General features: G+C 36.9%; 1 protein-coding gene across 2 annotated transcripts in view; it reads left to right on the plus strand.

Annotated features, from left to right (window-relative positions):
- GRIP1 (glutamate receptor interacting protein 1) overlaps positions 1 to 21,748 on the plus strand; it is a 739,827-nt gene that overhangs the window by 412,443 nt on the left and 305,636 nt on the right. The gene's annotated exons all lie outside the window — the stretch shown is intronic.

Here is a 21,748-nt window from a genome sequence, read left to right on the forward strand (position 1 = left end):
AGCTGATCTAGGAAGAAAGTATGGGCAGAGGATAGAGGGAGATGTTTATTTTATTTGTCTGTGTCTGACAACAACAGCACAAACCCATTGCTTCCTTTTACTCTTTACCAAGATGGGGCAAGATGGGCATGGGTTAAAACTCTGCCTAACATATGATCTGATAAAGGATATTATTTCTATGAGCATCATCATTGCTATTTGTCCCTATTTGATTTCTGGGTCCAAATTTTGTTATTAAATGTATAAAATATTCAGATGAATATTTTGCTGTTGTTCTTCCCATTTATATTGCATAGTCACATTTTCTTGTTTTCCTCATTCTGCTTCAATCACTTTTCATAAGTTCAAATGTCTTCCCAAGTTTCTCTCAATTCTTCGTATTCATCATTCTGTGAAGTGTAATAATATCCCTTTATATCAGTTGTGGTATGGGATTTTTATATAACCCTAATTATCTTAGGAAGAGCCCTTCTGAGTTTAATCATTTTTTTTTATCCCATTTCTTAAATGCAAAACAGTACCCGGAGGTTTTATATTTAGAATTGGTAGAGAAAGTCCTATTGAGATGAGTCTAGCCTGAAGGGGAATGAAGTCATGATTGGCCTGGGTTTGATCTCTTTCTTAAAATGGACATTTTGGGAGACACTAGTGAATCAGGAGATGAGATCACAGGGTGGTCTTCCAGGTGAAGAGATTTCTGTGACCCAGTAAGTAGACAAGTCTTGTGAAGAGTCAACAGAGGGGAATTTAGAGAGATCTTGTTTCTGCCTATGTAACCATCTTTAATATACTTTCAGCCTCATGGTTTTCTTTTTTTTTAAATAAAATTTATACACATACACAAAGATATGCATGTGTGTGTGTATATATTTATACGTGTCTATATGTGTCTGTGTGTATGTCCTTTGTTTCTACTTACATACATTCTTCTTCATCCTCTCCCCAAAAGCCATCCCTTTAACAAAGAATAAAAGGATGCAGCAAAACTGTATACAGCATCCAAGTTATTGAAATATCTGATAATATGTGCTGTGTTTTTACCCCATAATAACTCCTCACTTCTGCAACACAGAAGAAAGATAAGAATTATCTTTTCTTTGGAGCCAAGCTTCACTGTTAGAATTTTATAGGGAAGGGAGAAGGTGAATTTAACAGAATAACCATTTATTTAGTCTCTACTACATTACAGGAACTATGATGTACTTTAGAGATATTATCTCATGTGATTCTCATAAAGATTCTATTATTATAGCCATTTTACAGTGGAGGAAACTGAGCCAAAGAGAATTAAATGACTTGCCTAGGGTTACACATCTAGTGAACTTTAGAGGCTGTATTTGAACTCAGGTCTTCCTGACTATAGGCTCAGGATTCAATCTACTGGACCACCTAGTTGTCTAATGACATTCATTTTGATTGTTCTGTTGTTCTTTCCATTTAAATTGCCTTTCTCTATATATTCCTCTCCTGCTTTTGTTTACTTTACTTTTCATCAATTCATTTTGTTTCCCCAAGCTTTTCTGTCTGCTTCATAGTCATCATTTGTTATGATCTAATAATTATCCAATTCTTTGATGGAATTCAACTTTGGACATTCTTCAATTCATGGGCATCATTTTGTTTTCCATTCTTTCCTACTACAAAAAAGTACAGAAGGAAATATTTTGGTGTATATTGGACCTTTATTTTTGTTCTCAACCCACCTTAGGGTATGTGCCCAGCAATAACATCTCTAAGTCAAAGGATAAATATGTGTGTGTCTTTTTAAATATATGTATGCATATTATACATATATATTAATTTTCTTTGGGTAATTATAAAAAAAAGCTTTCTTGAATGGTTAGGCCAGTTCACAATTTCACCAGAAGAACATTTATGTCTGTCATTTAACCAAAGCACCAACTTTTGTCATTTTTGCTGGTTGGTGGAGTGTGAGGTGAAAACTTATTGTCGTTTAAATGCGCATTTCTCTTGTTATTAGTCATTTGGAATATTTTTCCTATAATTATTAATAGTTTTCAGTTATTTGAGAATCATATTGATTGATGCCCCTTGACCACATATTGATTCGTAAATGACTTATAGTCTTATAGATTTCTGTTAGTTGCCTATAAATCTTGAATAGTAGACCTTTATTAGATATATTTCATTCAATCAATCAGCTAGAATTTCTTGTCCACAATATGTCAGCCACTGTGCCAGAGAATATAAATACCAGTAATTAAATAATCAGTACTGTTGACCTTATATTCTAAACACCGCAAGCTTAAGTAAATATACAAGTAGATACAGAAAAGAATAAAGTGAATAAATACAAAGGGTACAAAGTGATTAAATTTCAGGTAGTTTGGAAGGGCAGGTGTGTGTGGAGGTGAGGGGTCAGGAGGGGCTTCATAAAGATGATAGCGTTTGAGTTGAGTCTTAAACGAAAGGGGCTGGTTAAGGAAGAGATAATGGGGGAATGCATTGCATGCTTGGGAGATCACCAGTGCAGAGGAACAGATACAATAGATGGAGTTCACATGTGAAACTCAGAGAGGCCAGTTTAGCTGGATGGTTTTGGAGGTGGAGTGATGCCCAATGAGGTGGGAAAGGTAGGTTGTATCAGACTGTGAACAGCTTTACTAAATGGAGGAGTCTTTATTTGACACCAGAGGTTGTAGGTAGAGACTGGAGTTTATTGAGAAGGGTCGTCCCTCCTTGTCAGATTTGAACTGAAGGAACAATACCTTTGATGGCTACATCCAGGATGTTTTAGCAGTTGCTCTTGGTTAGTTTTTCTTGATCCCCTTTGGGATCAAGATCTTGGCAAAGATACTGGAGTAGTTTTTCTTTTCCTTCTCCAGTTTATTTGACAGATGAGAAAACTGAGGTAAACAGGCTTAAATGACTTGCCCAGGGTCACACAGCCAGTAAATAAGATGTCTTTCTGATTCCAAGTCCAGTGCCATAGGGAGTCTTTTTTTTTTAAGATTTTTTGCAAAGCAAATGGGGTTAAATAGCTTGCCCAAGGCCATACAGCTAGGTCATTATTAAGTGTCTGAGGCCAGATTTAAACTCAGGTACTCCTGACTCCAGGGCTGGTGCTGTATCCACTGCCCCACCTAGATGCCCTTGTAGGGGGTCTTAATGACAGGGATTTATTAGGAGGCTTAGCAATAGTTTAAGTTTGTTAACTCTAAATGTTTTGATCACATACTCCACAGTGAGTGGAGTTAGAATGTGAAATTACAGACTCCAGATGTGAAGTTAGGAAGACCTGAGTTCAAATCCAGTCTCAGATGCTTACTAGTTATGTGATGCTGGGCAAGTCATTTTAACCTCTATCTGCCTCCGTTTCCTCATTTGTAAAATGGAGATAATAGTATTCTCTAAGTATACCATCTTATTATCTACAAAGAGTGAAAGTTTTATTTCCTCATTGTCTATTCTACTGCCTTCAATTTCTTTTCCTTCTTTTATTGCTAAAGCTAACATTTCCAATACAATATTGAAAGTGGTGATAATGGGCATCCTTGTTTCACTCCTGATCTTATTTGGAAATGCTGTGAGTTTATACCCATTTCATATAATGTTTACTGATGGTTTAAATAGATACAGTTTAGCATTTTAAGGAAAACTTCACTTATTCCTATAAGCTCCAGTGTTTCTAATAGGAATGGCCACTGAATTTTGTCAAAGGCTTTTTTGACATCTATTGAGATATTGTGATTTTTAAAAATTTTATTATTGATATGGTCACTTATATTGATTGTTTTTCTAATATTGAGCTATCTGTGCCTACCTGGTATAAATCTTACCCGATCGTGGTATATTATTTTTTTTAAAAAAAAATTAAGGCAATAGGGTTAAGTGACTTGCCCAAGGTCATACAGTTAGATAATTATTAAGTGTCTGAGGCTGGATTTGAACTCAGGTTCTGACTCCAGGGTCAGTTCTCTATCTACTGCACTACCTAGCTGCCCTGTATATTATTCTAGTAATAACTTGTAATTTCTTTGCTAAAATTTTATTTAAATTTTTTGCATCAATATTAATTAGGGAGATTGGTCTATAATTTTCTTTGTTTTGGCTTTTCCTGGTTTATATCAGCACTGTATTCATGCCATAGAAGGAAATTGGCAAAATTCCTTCTACTATTTTTAAAAATAGTTTATGTAGAATTGGAATTGTTATTTTTTTTTTAGGGTGGTTTTATTTTTTTGGCAAGGCAATGGGGTTAAGTGGCTTGCCTGAGGTCACACATCTAGGTAATTATTAAGTGTCTGAGGTCGCATTTGAACTCAGGTACTCCTGACTCCAGAGCCAGTGCTCTCTATCCACTGCCACCTAGCTGCCCCTGGAATTGTTATTTAAATTTTAAATAAATTCACTTGTAAATTCATCTGGTCCTGGAGATTTTTTCTTAGGGACTTTATTGATGGTTTCTTCAATATCTTTTTCTGAAATGAGATTATTTAAATTTTTATTTCCTCTTCTGGTAATCTGGGTAGCTTATATTTTTTTAAATATTCAACCATTTCACTTTGATTGTCAAATCTGTTGGCATACAGTTGGGCAAAATAGCTTTGAATTATTACTTCAATTTTTCCTCTGATTGGTGGTGGTGAATTCACCGTTTTCATTTTTGAATCTGGTAATTTGGTTTTTCTTCTAAAATGAAAATAATAGTAGCACTTATTTTCCATAATTGTTGGGGGGATTTCATAATATTTTAAAGTGTTTTGCCAAACTTTAAGAGCTAGAAAATGCTTATTATGATTATTTTAACCTAGAAATTTATGAATTATATTTATGTTTATATTAATAATTATGTTCTTTGTGAAACTTTCATTGAAATATAAATCAAGGGAAAATGGTATAAATAAGAATAATATTTCATCCTGGACTTAACAGGTAGACACTGGAAATTTTTGAATTAGGAGAGTGACTTGGTCAGACCTATGGATTTAGCAAAATTACTTTGGCAGCTGCATGGAGAATGTGCCAGAGAAGGGAATAACATGAAGCAGGAAAATCAATTAGGAAGCTATTGCAATAGTTCAGGTAAGAGGTGATTAGGATCTGATTTGGCAATTGATTTTAAATGGTACCTGTGAGAGACTGAGGAGGTAAGAGTGGTGTGGAGGTTATAAATCTGCATGATTGGAAGGATGCTGTTGCCCTGTATTGTAATAAGGAAATTTGGGGAAAGAGTAGGTTTGTGGGAAAAAGATAATTTAATGAGCTGTCCAATGAAGATCTAATGAAATTTAAACAGTCCCACCTAAAGGGAATTGGGAGAAGCAGAATTCTCACATACCAGCTCACTGCCTCAGAGAACAGAACCTGTTCTTCAATAGTCACCTGCTGCAGGCATGAGGTAATCTGGGGGCTGGGGGCTGGGGGCAGGTATCTGCTGGGGTGAGGATTATGGGTAGAGTTTTCTCAGTGGTACCTACACAGTTGATGCTGTAGGGACCTGGAAAGTAGCTAGGATATAACTGCCCTGAGGGGCCTACTCAAAATAGGAGAAGTTTGGAGTTTGCACTGTTAGAGGGAGGGGTAGAGTGGGGGGGGGGGGGTCTACTGGGAGATAAGGTTGAAATTACAGAATTGGCTAGGGAAGGAGGAAAGCTGGGAGTGAGCCAAAGAGAGAGCCAGCTCAAACTGGTTCAAAAATGGATTATTCAATTTTCCCTGTGAGCATTTGCACCTTGGAAATTGGCAAACACTACAAACAGGGCTTAATTATTGATTGCGTAGATTTAATAAAGTGTTAATAGGGCAGATAAAATTTAAAACTATGTATGCTGCATACATTCTCACCCCCAGTCTGGTTGTTAAGCATTTACATGAATAGAGTCAAGTGGTCAAATATGAGTTATTGTGGAAGAAAACATGGCAAGATTTCATAACTGATGGGATATAGGAGATGATAGAGAATGAAGAATCTAGGATAACTCTGAGGATATAAGATGCTGGGAAGAATGGTGGCTTTCAGCAGAAACAGTTAAGTTTGGAAGAAGAAAGCGACTGAAAAACTGATCCTGGTATTTCTTTCTTTTAAATAAGTTTTTGTTTGTCTTTTTTTAATTTTACATCATCAGTTTCCCCTGGTATTCCTTACCCTATTTTCCCCAGAGGACTATTTCATATAACAAATGGTATTAAAAAAAGATTTAAAAAAAAGAAAAAGAAGGGAAAATAATCAGCACAATCAACCAATACATTGGAAGGAAAACCCCCAAAATATATGGAATATGCAATACCTATGCACCTGCCACCTCCAGAGAGGGGTGGGTTGGGATTGTCCTTTGGCATCTCTTCTTTACAGTCATGCTTGATCTTTATAATTTTTCAATATTCAGTTTTGGTTTTCTTTTGTGTGGTTTTTTCCATTGTAGTCATTGTGTGTATTGTTTTCTTGGTTTTAATATGCCTCATTTCATGTAGCTCTTTCTATACTTGACCTTGACTTTTCAATGGACATGCCAGTGAGCTCTGGCAGATACTACCAAATCAGAAAGACCTTGAGCATGATCTAAACCACAACTATATGTCTTCCACACAACAAATAGCCTAATTGGATTCATAGGCACAGAACTGATCACTGGTTAGTGTTAGAGTTAAACCTCAGCAACTCTTAAAAATCATGAACCAAATAATACAAGGTTTTATCCTTTTATCAGTAGGTAGAATATTCACACCAATAAAGTCATAGACCCTTGAAGTATAATTATGTGGAAGGTAGACAGTTATATATGATGTGATAGTTCTGTTTTGAGAATAGATGAATTTTTAGTTTCCTTTTTTTAAAAATTAAAATAGTAAATGGAAAAAAACATATTTCTTTTGTTTCTAACCAGTATCACTCATGCTTTTCACCATGTTTTTGTCTTAGGAGGCAGTATATATGCTGTTGTTTGCTTTTTAATCTATTAACAAGTCTTTTTAAAGTATCATCCTTCCTAACCAGAAGGGATTTTTTTCCCCTTTCATTTTTATAAATTTTATAAATTTATTGCCACCTAAGCATCTGAAGACCAATCAGGTCAATCAGACTCACTCTAGTGGCTTCCTATTGTCACCAGGATCAAGTACAAAAAGTCCTCTTTGACTTTCAAAGCCCCTCTTAACCTAGCCCCCTCTTTCCTTTCCAGGTATCTTATGCCTTATACTACCTCTTACTGACTCTTTGATACAGTGACTGACCTTCTGGCTGTTCCAGAAACATCTCCATCTCCAGACTTTGGACATTTTCAATGACTTTCTACAATGTTTGAAGTACTTTTTCCTCATCTCTACCTCCAGGCTTCACTGGCTCCCTTCAAGTCCCAGCTACCAGAAAGTAACCTTCTACCAAAAAGAAACCCAATCCCTCTTAATGTTAGTCCCATCCCTCACTGATTTTCTCATTTATCCTCTGTGTATCTTGTTTACATGTTTGTTTGTTTGACATCTCTCCATTAGATTCTGAGCTTTTTAAGGGCTGGAACTGTCTTTTGCCATTCTTTGCTTCTCCAGTGCCTAGCCACACTTAGCACATAGTTATTGTTTGTCCTTTGCTCTCAGTGAAGACCATAACATCAGGGAGGTGATGTCATAACAAGCACATGAATTGGATTGCCATTAGGGAGTGCTTTGCTAAGTCACCAATATCAGTTTTAGGAACAAAGATGACTGGGGATGGCCCTGTATGCAAGGCAATCGTGGTTAAGTGACTTGCCCAAGGTCAAACTGCTATAGAAAGTGTCTGAGATTGGATTTGAACTTGGGTCCTCCTGCTACCAGGGTCAGTGCTCTATCCACTACACCACTTAGATGCCCTTTGTAAACACCTAATAAATGCTTATTTCCCGAGAGAGTTGGTGATTCATAAATATTTACTTGATTAATTGAATTTGGGATTTCATTTCTAGGAATTGGGTGACACTAAATGGGATACTCACACAATGTATCTTTTAATTATTCAGATTTAAAGTATTTAACAAAAGTAGAGCAACATTATTGTTAAAGCAAGAATTGTTGATTTAAAGAAATTTCTTTGGATCACCTGGCTGGCCTTTCTCTGGGGAAATGGAAACTTTGCATTGTCTCTATCTGTCACTTAGGGGTTTACCTTGTTTAGGTCATATGAACTTACTATGTCTCATCATCTTTTTTTTTCTGTTTTCTAAGGATGTGTTAAAATTGTTTCAGATGAGCTATTATCTGAATTAACTAACCAATAATCATCAAATGTAAAATGAATATAGACAGTTTCCTAGCTTACAAAGGCAGTATTCCCAAATTCAGTTTGTACATTAGTGTTTGGAAACTACTAGCCGATCTTCTCGTAAAAATAATAATGCAATAATTGATGACTTGGCTTTTAAATCAGTTAGCCAACACATATGTATTAGATGCCTGCTGTGTACCAGACTCAGGGTTAGGCACTGAAGATAGGAAAGTAAAAAATAGAAGTGTTTGCTCATAAGTTAATATTCTATTTGGGAAACAATGTCTGTGTGTGTGTGTGTGTGTGTGTGTGTGTGTGTGTGTGTGTGTGTGTGTGTGTGTGAGACAGAGACAGAGACAGAGAGAGACAGAGAGAGACAGAGAGAGACAGAGAGGCAGAGAGAGCCAGAGTTGTATGGTTGAGAATCATTTATTAAACATTTATTATTTGCCAAGATCTGGGTATACAAATAGAAAAATGAGACTGTCTCTGAGCTCCAGGGGCTCACATTCTAATGGGGAGGATGTTCAGGACAAATAGCTTTCTGCTCTATGAGTCCACTGCAAAGTTCCAGGGGTCCTTAGGGTGGAGGAGAAAGTAATACATCTTCCTTACTATCATCTCCAGTAACAAAATCATTTATTCTTGAAGCCAAAAACTTTGCTAGTAAAACTTTATTTTCTGAATCTTTTTTTCCTAGTGACTCCTGAGGAAATTGGGGAGATGGAGAGCTTTGACAGTTAAGTCACATCTCTGCAAGGTCTGCCTTTTCAGTATATATCCAGGATAGAGTGAAGATGATCTGGAAGCAGGACCAATAACCTGAGGGGGCTCTGCTGTTCCTGGATTCTTGCTCTTTTCTAGATTTTGCTGGAAATTGGTTGAAAGTCTGGAGATGTCAGATTTCTTCTATCCAGGAGTTGCTTCCCTACATGATATTTGGATAATATTTGTCCTTCATTTTTGAAGAAGATCACAACATCAGAGAAGTGATGCCATAAAAAGCGCATGAATTTTATTTAGGTTTTTTTTTTTTTTTTGCAAGGCAAATGGTGTTAAGTGGCTTCCCCAAGGCCACACAGCTAGGTAATTGTTAAGTGTCTGAGGCCAAATTTGAACTCAGGCACTCCTGACTCCAGGACCGATGCTTTATCCACTGCACCACCTAGCCGCCCCCATGAGTTGAATTTTAAGTGAGGGGGTGCAGTGCAAAGTCATCAGCCTCACTTTCCTCCTCCAGAGCCATTTGAGTTCAGTGGCCAAAGAGGAATCAGGATGACTGAAGATGGTCCTGGATGCGAGGCAGAGTTAAGTGATTTGCCCAAGGTCACTCAGCTAGTAAATGTCAAGTATCTGAGGCTTAGATTTGAATTCCCATCCTCCTGACTCCAAGGCTAGTGCTTTATCTACTACACCACCTAGCTTATTAGAAAGAAGCTTATTGGAAGCAGGGTTGGTGGCATGAGAGATGATGTTGTTCTTCTGTCAGGTACAGAATTCTGGGCTCTGTCCATCAGGATCTGAGGACAGGTGATGGCAATAGTTTGACCTTCTCTGATTCCACTTCTCTATCCCTCAGCTTCAGCTCACATATTAGCATATATATATATATATTTACATATGTATGTGTCTTAATACATATGTATACAAATATTTATATATGAAAAATATATAAAAATAAACAAGATTAGTAAATAAGAGCATTTGCTAGTTGGGATCATCAGGAAAGGCCAGGTGTATACCCTGAAGAGATGATGAAAAAAGGGTAAAAACATCACTTGTACAAAAATATTCATAGCAGCCCTGTTTGTGGTAGCAAAGAATTGGAAATCAAGTGAATATCCTTCAATTTGGGAATGGCTTAGCAAACTGTGGTATATGTATGTCATGGAGTGCTATTGTTCTATTAGAAACCAGGAGAGCCGGGAATTCAGGAAAGCCTGGAGGGATTTGCATGAACTGATGCTGAGTGAGATGAGCAGAACCAGAAAAACACTGTACACCCCAACAGCAACATGGGGGCGATGATCAACCTTAATGGACTCACTCATTCCATCAGTACAACAGTCAGGGACAATTTGGGGCTGTCTGCAATGGAAAATACCATCTGTATCCAGATAAAGAACAGTGGAATTTGAACAAAGTTCAAGGACTATTCCCTTTAATTAGGGAAAAAACCCTGATATCGTATTCTCTGATCTTGCTATCTCTTATACTTTATTTTTCTTCCTTAAGGATATGATTTCTCTCTCATTGCACTCAATTTGGATCAATGTATAACATGGAAACCATGTAAAGACTGACAAATTGCTTTCTGTGGGGGGGGAGGGAAGTAAGTTTTGGGGGGGGAATTGTAAAACTCAAAATAAATAAAATCTTTAATTAAATAAAAAAAAATCCCCCCAAAAAGAACATGTTGTAACACCTAAGATTTTAAGAAACTGAGAAATTCTATGAGAAAAGGAAGTATTGTATTTCAAGCATGAGCTGCAAAATTAAAATTACAGTAAGAAGAACAATGGGAAGACCAGAGAGAAGGTCTGTTCATTTAGACCTTAGGGTGTAGGAAGGGGAGAAGTACATTATGAATTTAGAAAAGAGAGGTTATTTTCAGGTGGTTACAGACTTTAGAAGGAAAACAAAAGAGTGTGGTGTGAGGACTTGCTGAGTCATTTCAACCTTTAGTGTCTACTTGAGATAACTCATACCTATGGCCCCACTGGTAGGGATCATAACACAGTAAACTATCTTAGCAGATGGGCTAAACCAGGTAGAGGGTAACTGACAGATGAATTAGGGATTGTCTACCCCAAACATGTGATGACTTTTCTGGAATGGACAGATGAGAAAAATTTGCTCCAAATCAATTCTAGATTATTGGTAGTCATCACTTTTGTCTTGCCACTGCATTTTGTTGACTCTGGAAGAGTACAACTCTGCCTCACTAAAATTCAGTTCATACTTGAGTCAAGATAACCACTCTGTGATGTCATTGGTCCTTTTTGAAAACAAAGGACAAGCAATAGCGACAGTAAGTAGCCACTGGAGAAGGGAAAGGAGGCCACTTGGCTTGTCCAATTAAGAGGGTGTGAAGATGTATTATGAATTTGAGTCTAATGCAAGAGATGTTACAGAGATAGAAAAAGCAAGATTTAATATAGAGTGAACAGAAAAGGAAGCCTGGGAGTCTGGTGCAGACTATAGAAGACTGGAATTGGAGTAACATACCTGGGTTTAAATATCACCTCTAGGGGCAGCTAGGTGGCCTAGTAGATAAAGCACTGGTCCTGGAGTCAGGAGTACCTGGGTTCAAACCCAGTCTCAGACACTTAATAATTACCTAGCTGTGTGGCCTTGGGCAAGCCACTTAACCCCATTTGCCTTGCAAAAATAAATGAATGAATGAATATCACCTCTAATATTTGTTAGCTGTAGGAACATACTTACTTTCTCTGAAATTAAGGTAATCCTTTTTCTTCACTGTCCCTTGTCTCCAAAGTTACATGTCATGGGAGGGAGTTACCACACTGGAAAAAAGCCCACAGATTGAATATCACTCTTAGAAAAGGCATTTCTCAGTCCTTTTAAAACTCAAGTACTTTGTCTCCAAGAAGAAAGTTTAAAAAAAAGGCTTCAGGAAATCAATATCCAAAATATTTTAGTACTGAATGATTATACTGTCAAATTAAAGAAGCACATCTAAGAGATTCTATTTTGCAAGTGGCTGAGTATTTAGGGAAGATCTGAATAAGCGTAGAAAGTCAATATATGTTAAAATGTATATATGTATAAACTTATAAATTCAGGAAAAAAATGAATTCCCATGACATCTAAGTAGTTTATATAGCATCCAAGAGGATTTTAGTTCCTTAAAATTGATTAATCTTTGCACTCACTAGACTTTGCATGAAACATACCCAATTTACAAAAAGCTTTAATTAAAATTCAGTCATCCTGAATCTGGATGAGATGATATGAAGTAGTCTTTTTATTATTTCCCTGTAATCCAGAAGTTATAGCTTGAAGTAGAGAAAGCTTGGAGTTTTATTACTATCTGAAGGTTTCTCCTTAATGGCTTTCTCCTTCAGGTCTGCTATTTTGGCCATTGAGCTTTATCTTTGATGAGATTGATTCTTGGTATTCTTTTCCTCAGTGAATTCATCTTCTCTGTCATCTAGATTGAATAACTAGGTTCCACAGTGGATAGAGCACTGGGCTTGAAATCTTGAAGACTCATCATCATGAGTTCAATGTGTGACCCTGGGCAGGACACTTAACTTTCCTTGCCTCAGTTTCCTCATCTGTAAAATAAACTGGAGAAGGACATGGTGAATAGCTCCATTATCTCTGACAAGAAAACTCCCCAAAAAGGGGGCATGAAAAGTTGGAATGATTCAATAACAAAAATCATCTGGAATGATTCAAAAATCACCTAAATTGGGTGATCTTAACCTTTTTTGATATCATAGAACCTATATAAGCAGTCTGGTGAAGTTGAATCAAATGCTAAATTTTAGTTAGAGATCACTGAAAATAAAGATGTAATTTCTTCCCGACTTTGTTTACAGGTTCTCTGAAATCTGTCTAATGTCCCCAGGTTAACAACTCAGATCTAGATGTTTCTAAATGAAGGTTTGAGCCCTATAATGTATTACCCATGATGCATGGTGAAACACACTGCAAACTCACCTACTCTAATGAACCTAAAATGTAGTTTTCTGTTTCAGTACCAATGAACAGCAGTATAGCTGGAAGGGTCTCTAAGTGTTTTATGTCTCTTAACCTCAAAACCAGTGGCCTGGATACTGAAGGATATGAATATTCCTAATCAGTATCATCCATTGTCCTTACCAATGGATAAGTGTGTCATAAAAATTAATACATGACCTCCAAAGTGAAATAAGATGTTAAGTACTAATATAAACTGGATCTAGAGAAAGAGATCTTTCACAAGCCATGTTGTGAATGTATAGGCAAACACTTGAAATGTATAAGTAGATGCATAAAATGCATAAGTATAATGTATAAGAAAACACCTGAAAAATAAAATGAGATTTAGTTAAGGATCATACTTTTTTTCTTTTTTACAGTCACAATAAGTTTCATGCTGCCTTTAGTTTTTACATGTCAGAGGTCAGTACATCCCATGAAAAGTATATTTCTTATTATCTGAGTCAATAGGTCACAAAAAAAATCTTCAGCAAAGAAAGACAAACATATTCCTAAACTGTCTTCTAGTCTCTCATTCCCTGGAGATCATGGAATTTCATTATTACTTCAAACCTATTATGTCCAAAATAGAAATCCTTATCATCCCTCCTAAGACAATCCTCTTTTCAATATCACCAAAGGTACCGCCAATTCACACCATTCTGTCATTAGCTAAGTATGACCTTTGATGAGTCTCTCTTCCTTTCTGAGCATTTTTTCCTTCATTTATAAGATTGAACTAGGTAGTATCTAAGCTAGAACTGAGAGCCCTTGTGTTCTGATTGTGTACTCAGAATTGAAATTTGGAAATAAGGCACAATTTTTTCCTCCTTATCCCTCATGTACAGGTTTAGTGGACTCTTCTTTGATGATATTTTTGGTATTCATATTTTCCTTTTCATTTATAATGCTGCTGCTCTCAGCGATGATCTTTGTTATTTTGTCTCTGGGTTGCAGATAGATTCCATGGTCCAAGAAAAGAAACTGAATTTCTAGTCAAGATTGAAACTTGGTTCTTAGTTCTATGTGACCTTATTCAAGTCTCATTACCTTCCCTTGGTCATTTTTCCCCTTTTTAACTTGGCTGTTTTTTTCAATGACCAGAACTCTGTTTTTCCTCCCTCCCATCGTCACTCTTTTCTCTCATTGTAAAAAGAAACTTCTGAACTATAAAGGCCACAACCATCATTCCAATAACCCAAGCTTTCTCTCACTCTCACATATCCAATCAGTTTACAAATGTTATTTCTTTCTAAACCATATATCTTGACCATATCCCTTTCTTTCTACTCTCATAGTGACTACTTCACTACCTGATCGGTGGACTTTTGGAATATTTGTCTACTTACTTGACCCCTGCCTTAAGTTTCTCCCCACTCTAATCCAGCCTTTACAGAGCTGTCAAAGTAACTTACCCAAGGCACTTGACCATGCTATCCCTCCTCCTCATCAAATAAATTGCAGTTGCTCCTTCATACTGTGGGATTAAAAATAAACCCATCTATTTGGCATGCAAAACTCCTCACAGTTTGGACCTTTCCTCAGATATTACTCCTCCTCACCCTTCTGTTTAGTTATATCTTCCCTCTCCACTGACTGGTCCCCTATGATGCTCTTCCTCCTTAATTCTGGCTTTCTTCAAGATTTAACTCAAATGCTACCTCCATCCCTCAGGAACCTTTTCTCAACCCCCCCAGCTGCTAGTGACAATAATCCATTAAGATTATTTTTCATCTGCTGTGCATACTCCTTGAATGTCCCTATTTATGCCATTTTGTTTTCCTTCCCCATTAGAATGAAATCTCCTTCAGAACTGGAATTAAAAAAAAACCAAACAAACCTATTTCCAACACTATCATGGCACCCAGCCCTAATAAATGTAGTGAGTCATTTTTTTTCTGATGGGAACCCCATCTGCTGCTTTCCTTATTTGAATTATTTTTTAAAGGTATTGGGGAGTGATTGATGATGTTATTTAGTTTAGAATGGGTGAGTAGTTCCCCCTCTTTTTTAAAAAAACTGCTTATGGAAGTTACTATTGAGCATAAGGAAACATTTTTTCTTCATTACCCAATATTGTAAAATGCTAGTTATAGTGTTGCTGGTGTGATGGTGAATTGTTATAAGCCTACAGATATTATCCTAATGTGCATGTTTGCTGTTTTCCCCAATTAGTCATGGTGTATTAAAGTGAGCACAATCTTTTCTCATCTGTTGGCAGCTATATCTGCTGAAATGCTCTCATCCACGTTAAAAGAATGGCAATTGCATATATTTAGATCTGTACATTGAGAATATGGGGAAAAGCTGAATAAATGATAGAGAGAAAAAGGCAACCCCTATATTAGACTGTAATAGTTTTAAGAGCTTAAGATTTAAGAAATGGTTCTCCAGCCTCAGGCTTTCCTGAAGATTCCAAACTATGTATAGAACCAAGTATCCATCCTACTTTTGAATACTCCTTTGGTCTATAGAATATGGGCTAAAAAAACACCCTACATTAATGGATGCAATAAAACTTAGATTTCTAATTTGGATAATAGTCCACAGTTGATATGCCACCTGTTGACAATATGGTATAGATGCCCAGTTAATCGACTGTTAATATAATGGTTCATAAATGGCTCCTAAAATTGCAAAATGCTTGCAAATCACCTTGGGAAATGAATTATTTAGAGGGGGCTGAAATCCATAAGTGAGACATGAAAAGGCTATCCAGATTTTCAGTGCCATCTTCTTGGACTGACAGTTGCTTTGACTTATGTCATTTTCATTTAATGCTGTTTCCTGAGGCCTTTCTTGGCAATGGATTGTGTATTAAGCATCTCAGTGTCTTGAAAACAATCATCCATGGTACCCATCTCTCTAGGCTTGCGGTCTTGGAAGTGCAATAATTGACGTCAGCATTACTTCAGTGGAAGTAGCAGTTATTCAGGGGATTATCCTTTATAACTGGCAATGATTCAGACCTTGAATCTTAGGTTCAAATTTCCAAAAGTTTCTAGTTGTTCATAGACTGTTGTTTGCAAAAATCTTTCCTGGAGGGAAAGGGGTCAAGCATTTATTAAGCCCCACTAAGTTCCAGGGCATTATGCTGAGGGCTTTATAGATGTTACTCCATTTGGTCCTTGCAACAACCCTGAGGGTAGGTGTTATAGCTCCAGTTTTACAATTTAGGAAACTGAGGCAGACAGGTTAAGTGATTCCCTAGGGTCACACAGCTACTAAGTATTGTACCTAAGATTAGTAGAACTCAAGTTTTTTGAGTCTTAAATCCAGAGTACTTTCTGCTACATCTTATTAGAGAGAAAATATACATATGTATGTTATATATGTCTATCTGTATTGACCACAAACAAAATCATTATATTTTGTGTGGCTACAAAGATAAGTAATAATGCCATGGCTTAATTGTATTTATAGTTATACTCTGTTTCTTTCAATATTTACTATTATTTTTACCACTTACTAAAATCAGTGGTGTCTTTGATCTGTACCATCCAGTGTTACGAGTTTCTACTCTCTCTCTCTCTCCCTCCCTCCCTCCCTCCTTCCCTCCTATATTCTGACACAATAATATAAATCAATCTGTGAACTCTTAGGGAGAGTGTCTGGGTCCAAGCTCTAAATAACTAATGAGAATGGGTAGTATATGTTCTTCAAATGTCTTTGAGTTTTACTTTCCCTCTAGGATGAATGGGCTTCTGCCACTGGGTATGTGGTACCATGCTTTTTTTCAGAGGTTACAGTTTAGCCTAAAGCCATTAGAGAGATAGTCCTAATGGCACCCACCAGTGTTTTTTATATATTATAGTTTATATTTGCCCAATTATTGAGTTGCTTCCTGATAGCTGCACCCTGAAGTTTTTATAGTTTGAATACTTTTGAAAAAACAAACAACAAAGAGAATTGAATGGATCAGACATCAAGGCAGGACACATTGGAGAATTTCCTAGAAATATCTATATTATTTGATTTATACTTAGGGAATGTATTGGTGTTTTTTCTTTTATCTCAGTTGCTTCATTTGGAAAAATTCTCACTTTTTTCACCGATAACAATAACATTTTCCTTTTCATCTCATCACTAGTAAACCTTTGGGAGTCTGCAAAGCCAGGAGAATGAATATATTCTTTCCAGTGCATGCACTAAATAAAAAGTCAGGATATTAATTTTTATAAATTGTACCAGAATGCAAAAATCATTAAATTGGATTTGCAAAGGGATTTCCTGCCCAAGATTGTTTTCAACTTTATTACCATGCATGCTTTCTGATACCATCTACCAGAACAGACTCTTCTGTTAACCATGCACTCGGCAAACAATATTATTTTATTTCCTCTGAGGTGAAGAAAATAGTATGAATGATTTGTCACTTCTTCAAGGAAAGCCATACTTTTTGCTTCAGAATGGAACTGGTAAGGGAAAAGTATCATTTCTAAACAACAATAAGTTGAGTATATTTAATTTAATAGGTGAGTAGAAGTCTGAGAATTTTTTCTTTTTTCAAAATATACTTTAACAATAATTTTTTAAATTTTGAATTCCAATTCTCCCTTGCTCTAACCCTCCCCCTCCCAAATCAAACAGACAGCAATATGATTCCTGCTATAAATGTTAAGTCATGCAAGATTTGTTTCCATATTAGCCATGTTGCATTTTTTCCTCTGGAACTGGATAACATTTTTCACATGGTTCATTGTCGTAATCAGAGTAGCTAAAAGTCTTTCACAGTTAATCATCCTTAAAATATTGCTGTTCCTGTGTAGTGTTTTCTTGGTTTTGTTCACTTCATTTTGTATGAGTTCTTACAAGTCTTCCCAGGTTTTTCTGAACCTATCCTGCTTGTAATTTCTATAGTATTCCTTCACAGGTATATACCACAACTTGTTCATTTTCCGATTGATGGATATCCCCTCATGACCATTTCTTAGCCACCACAAAAAGAATTTCTATAATTCTTTTTGTACATATCTTTAATTTCTTTGGGATGCAGAGCTAGCAGTGGTTTTTTGGGTATGCAGAGTTTTATAGCCCTTTGGGTATAGTTCCAGATTGTTCACCAGCAGAGTTGAATCAGTTCACAACTTAACCAACAAGAGTCTCCCTACTTTTCCACATCCTCACTAGCATTTAACATTTTCCTTTTCTGTCATGTAAGCCATGTTTTAATTTGCATTTCTCTGATCAATAGTGACTATTGTGTCTATTGATGCTTTGATGGTTTTGAATTCAGGTCTTCTCAACTCAATTTTTAGCACTCTTATCTACTGTGCATCTTACTTAACTACTATCAAGGGTGCAGTCACAAGACAGTGGGAATAGATCCAGGAAATTTCTAGAGACTTTGAATCCAAAGTGAATCAGTAATGTGACATGGCCTCTAAAATGTGATTGCTATCCTAGGGTTCTTCAAGGGAGGTGTGGAGTCCTCAGTGAGAAACATGATAGTCCTAATGACTCTTTTTTGTTCAGACCCCATCAACAATATTGTATTCCATTCAAGACTGTGTTTTTGTTTGTCCTTGGTTCTCATGGTGAACAAGACCATGGCATCAGACCATGGCATATCATGATATGTAGATGAACTGGATTTGAATGAGGGGGAACTATACAAAGTCACTAACCTCACTTTCTCCTCCAGTGCCTTCTGGGTCTATTGGACATATGGACTGTGTTTGGACAATGAAGGAGACTTGTAGACCATGCCATAGAAGAGTCAATGGAAAGAGTTTTGACTATGTAAAAGAAGACTTAGTGAGGCAATAGAGTTGTATTCACTTTGAAAAGCTGTCCCACATTAAGGGGATTAGAATTGTACTTGTTACCTAAAGGCAGAATTAGTAATAATGGGGAAAAGGTACTGAAGGGAATTTAAAGTTAGGTGTTGACAATGTCTTTCCTAGTTCTGACCTGAATAGCACCCAGTGGGGAAGGGGGAAGTTTCCCCTCACTGGAGATCTTCTTGCAGAGGTGAGTTGACCCTTAATTGGGGAAGGTGTAGAGGGATGAGCTGGTTTCACTAATGGCCTAGTGCTTGTCCACTTGGAAAACTGATTCTGCTGAATAAAAATTGATTAGGGGGTTGCTAGGTGGCCCAGTGAATAAAGCACAAGCCCTGGAGTCAGGAGTACTTGAGTTCAAATCTGGCCTCAGACATAATAATTAGCTAGCTGTGTGGCCTTGGGCAAGCCACTTAACCCCATTGCCTTGCAAAAAAAATAAAAATTAAAAAAAATAACAAAATAAAAAAAATATTGATTTAGGCATCTACTAATTCTGGGGTCTTTTGATAGACCCTGGGAGACAAACGATCTCTACTTTCAGGAAAGTTATAACCTATTAAACTCATAAAAAAAATAAAAGGATGAACAGTTGCACTGACAGTTGTATAAGGCCTCTTTTGGTCTTTTTCTTTTTCAGCTGCCTTATTTCAGGTTTTGTAAGGTGAAATTTTGAGAAACCATTGATAAAATTGGAGGAGACTCAGGAAAACTTAAATTGTTTCTAAGTTTATAAATATTATACATTTATAAATTTTTATTTTGTTTTATTTTCCTAGTTTTCAACATTTACATTTTTTGTAAAAATTTTGAGTCCTACATTTTTCTCCTTTCCTCCCTTCTCTTTTTCCTCCCTGTGACAACAAGAAGTCTGATAGAGATTATACATGTACAATCACATTAAACATTTCCATATTAGTCAAAGAAGAATCAGAACAAAAGGGAAGAAACTCTGAGATAGATAAAACATAGAACAAATTTTAAAAAGTGAAAATACTATTCTTTGGTCTGCATTCAGGTTCCATAATTTTTTTCTCCAAATGTGGATGGCATTTTCTGTCACAAATCTTTTGTAATTGCTTTTGATCACTGTACTTCTGAAAAGAGTTTAAGTCTATTCTAGTTGATCATCAAATAATGTTGCTCTTAAAGTATACAGTGTTCTCCTGAATCTGTTCACTTCATACAGCATCAGTTCATAAAAGCTTTTCTAAGCTTTTCTGAAATCCACCTGCTCATGATTTCTTATAAAACAGTATTACCCCAGAACATTCATATACCATAATTTGTTCAACCATTCCCCAACTGATGAGCATCCCCTCAATTTTCAATTCTTTGCTGCCACAAAAAGAGTTGCTATGGATATTTTTCTAATGTGTCCTTTACCTTTTTTCATCCCTTTGGAATATACACTTAGTAGCAGTATTGCTGCGTGAAAGAGCATGCACAGGGTAGTTAGGTGGCAGGCACAGTGCATGGAGCACCAGCCCCTGGAGTCAGGAGATCCTGAATTAAAATCCAGCCTCGGACACTTAATAATTTTCTAGCTGTATGACCTTGGGCAAGCCACTTAACCCTATTGCCTTAAATAAAGAAAACTTTTTTTAATTTACTATTCATTTATTTATTCTCATTTTGTACAAATAATGTTTTTATATACATTAATAAAATAATCTTGTTTAAGAGTAAATGAAATACCCCCTCCCCTCAAAAAATATAGACTCACTTGAGCGATAAAGTAAAGGAGAGAGGAAAAAATTAAAATTAAAAAAATAATACTAATAATTGTAGGTATGGCCAGGTGGCACAATGGACAGAGCACCAGCCCTGGATGAGCACCTGAGCCCACATCTGGCCCCGTACACCCAACAATCACCCAGCTATGTGACATGCAAGGCACTCCAACCCCACTGCCCTGCAAAAACCAAAAAAAAGAAAAAAAAGACCCAAAATCAAATAAAATAGTAATAATAGTAGGGGTGGCTGGGTGGCAGACAGAGCATTGGCCCTTAAGTCAGGAGCACACAGGTCCAAATTCGGCCTCAGACACCGAACAATCACCCTGCTATGCGGGCAGGCCACCCAGCCCCATTTGCCCTGTACCCCGCCCCCAAAATAATAATAAAAATGTGCTTGAGTCTTTGTTCCAATGCCAACAACTCTGTCATGGGGAGGATCACATTCTTTATGATAAGTCCATCACAGAAGTTACTTCCATATTTTTCCACTGTTGCCATTGGTGATCACAGCTCCCTCCTTTCATATTTCTTCACTACCATGTACTATATTTTCTGTCTCTTTTCACTCTGACTCTGCTGTAGGGTAGCTGAGTGGCACAGCTGACAGATCTCCAGCCCTGGGGCAAAGAAGCCTGAGCCCCCATACCACCCCTTAGGCCCAGCATCCACCTGGCCCTATGGTCTCGGACAGGCCTTCCAATCCCAGCCCCTTGCAAGAAGTAAAAAAGAAAATGTGTTATATCTGACCCATGGTCCATCCTCTCCTCTATCACTCACATCACCCCCCTTCCACCTGTCCCCCCCTCCTTCTTAATCCAGATGTCTATACCCCATTGAGTATATATACCGTTTCCTCTCCTAGCCACCTCTGATGAGAGCAGATTCCTTCATTCCCCCTTGCCTTCCCCCCTTACATATCATTGCAATAGCTCATCGTAATAAAGAAAAATCTTATTATATGGAATATCTTGGCCTATTCCCCCTCTCCTTTTTCTTTAACCCATTACATTTCCCTTTTGTCTATTGACTCCATTTTTACACCATATTTTATCTTCAAATTCAGTTTTCTCCTGTGCTTCAACTATAAAAGCTCCTTCTACCCGCTCTATTAACTGAGAAGGTTTATATGAATATTATCAGTGTCATTTTTCTATGCAGGAATACATGTAGTTCATCATCATCAAGTCCCTCATATTTTCCCCTTCTCCTCCAATCTCCATGCTTCACCTGAGTCCCGTATCTGAAGTTCAAACCTTCTGTTCAGCTCTGGCCATTCTAACAGGAACATTTGAAATTCCCCTGGTTCACTGAAAGTC

This window comes from Macrotis lagotis, chromosome 2, assembly GCF_037893015.1.
Source record: "Macrotis lagotis isolate mMagLag1 chromosome 2, bilby.v1.9.chrom.fasta, whole genome shotgun sequence".
Taxonomy (NCBI): Eukaryota; Metazoa; Chordata; class Mammalia; order Peramelemorphia; family Peramelidae; genus Macrotis; species Macrotis lagotis.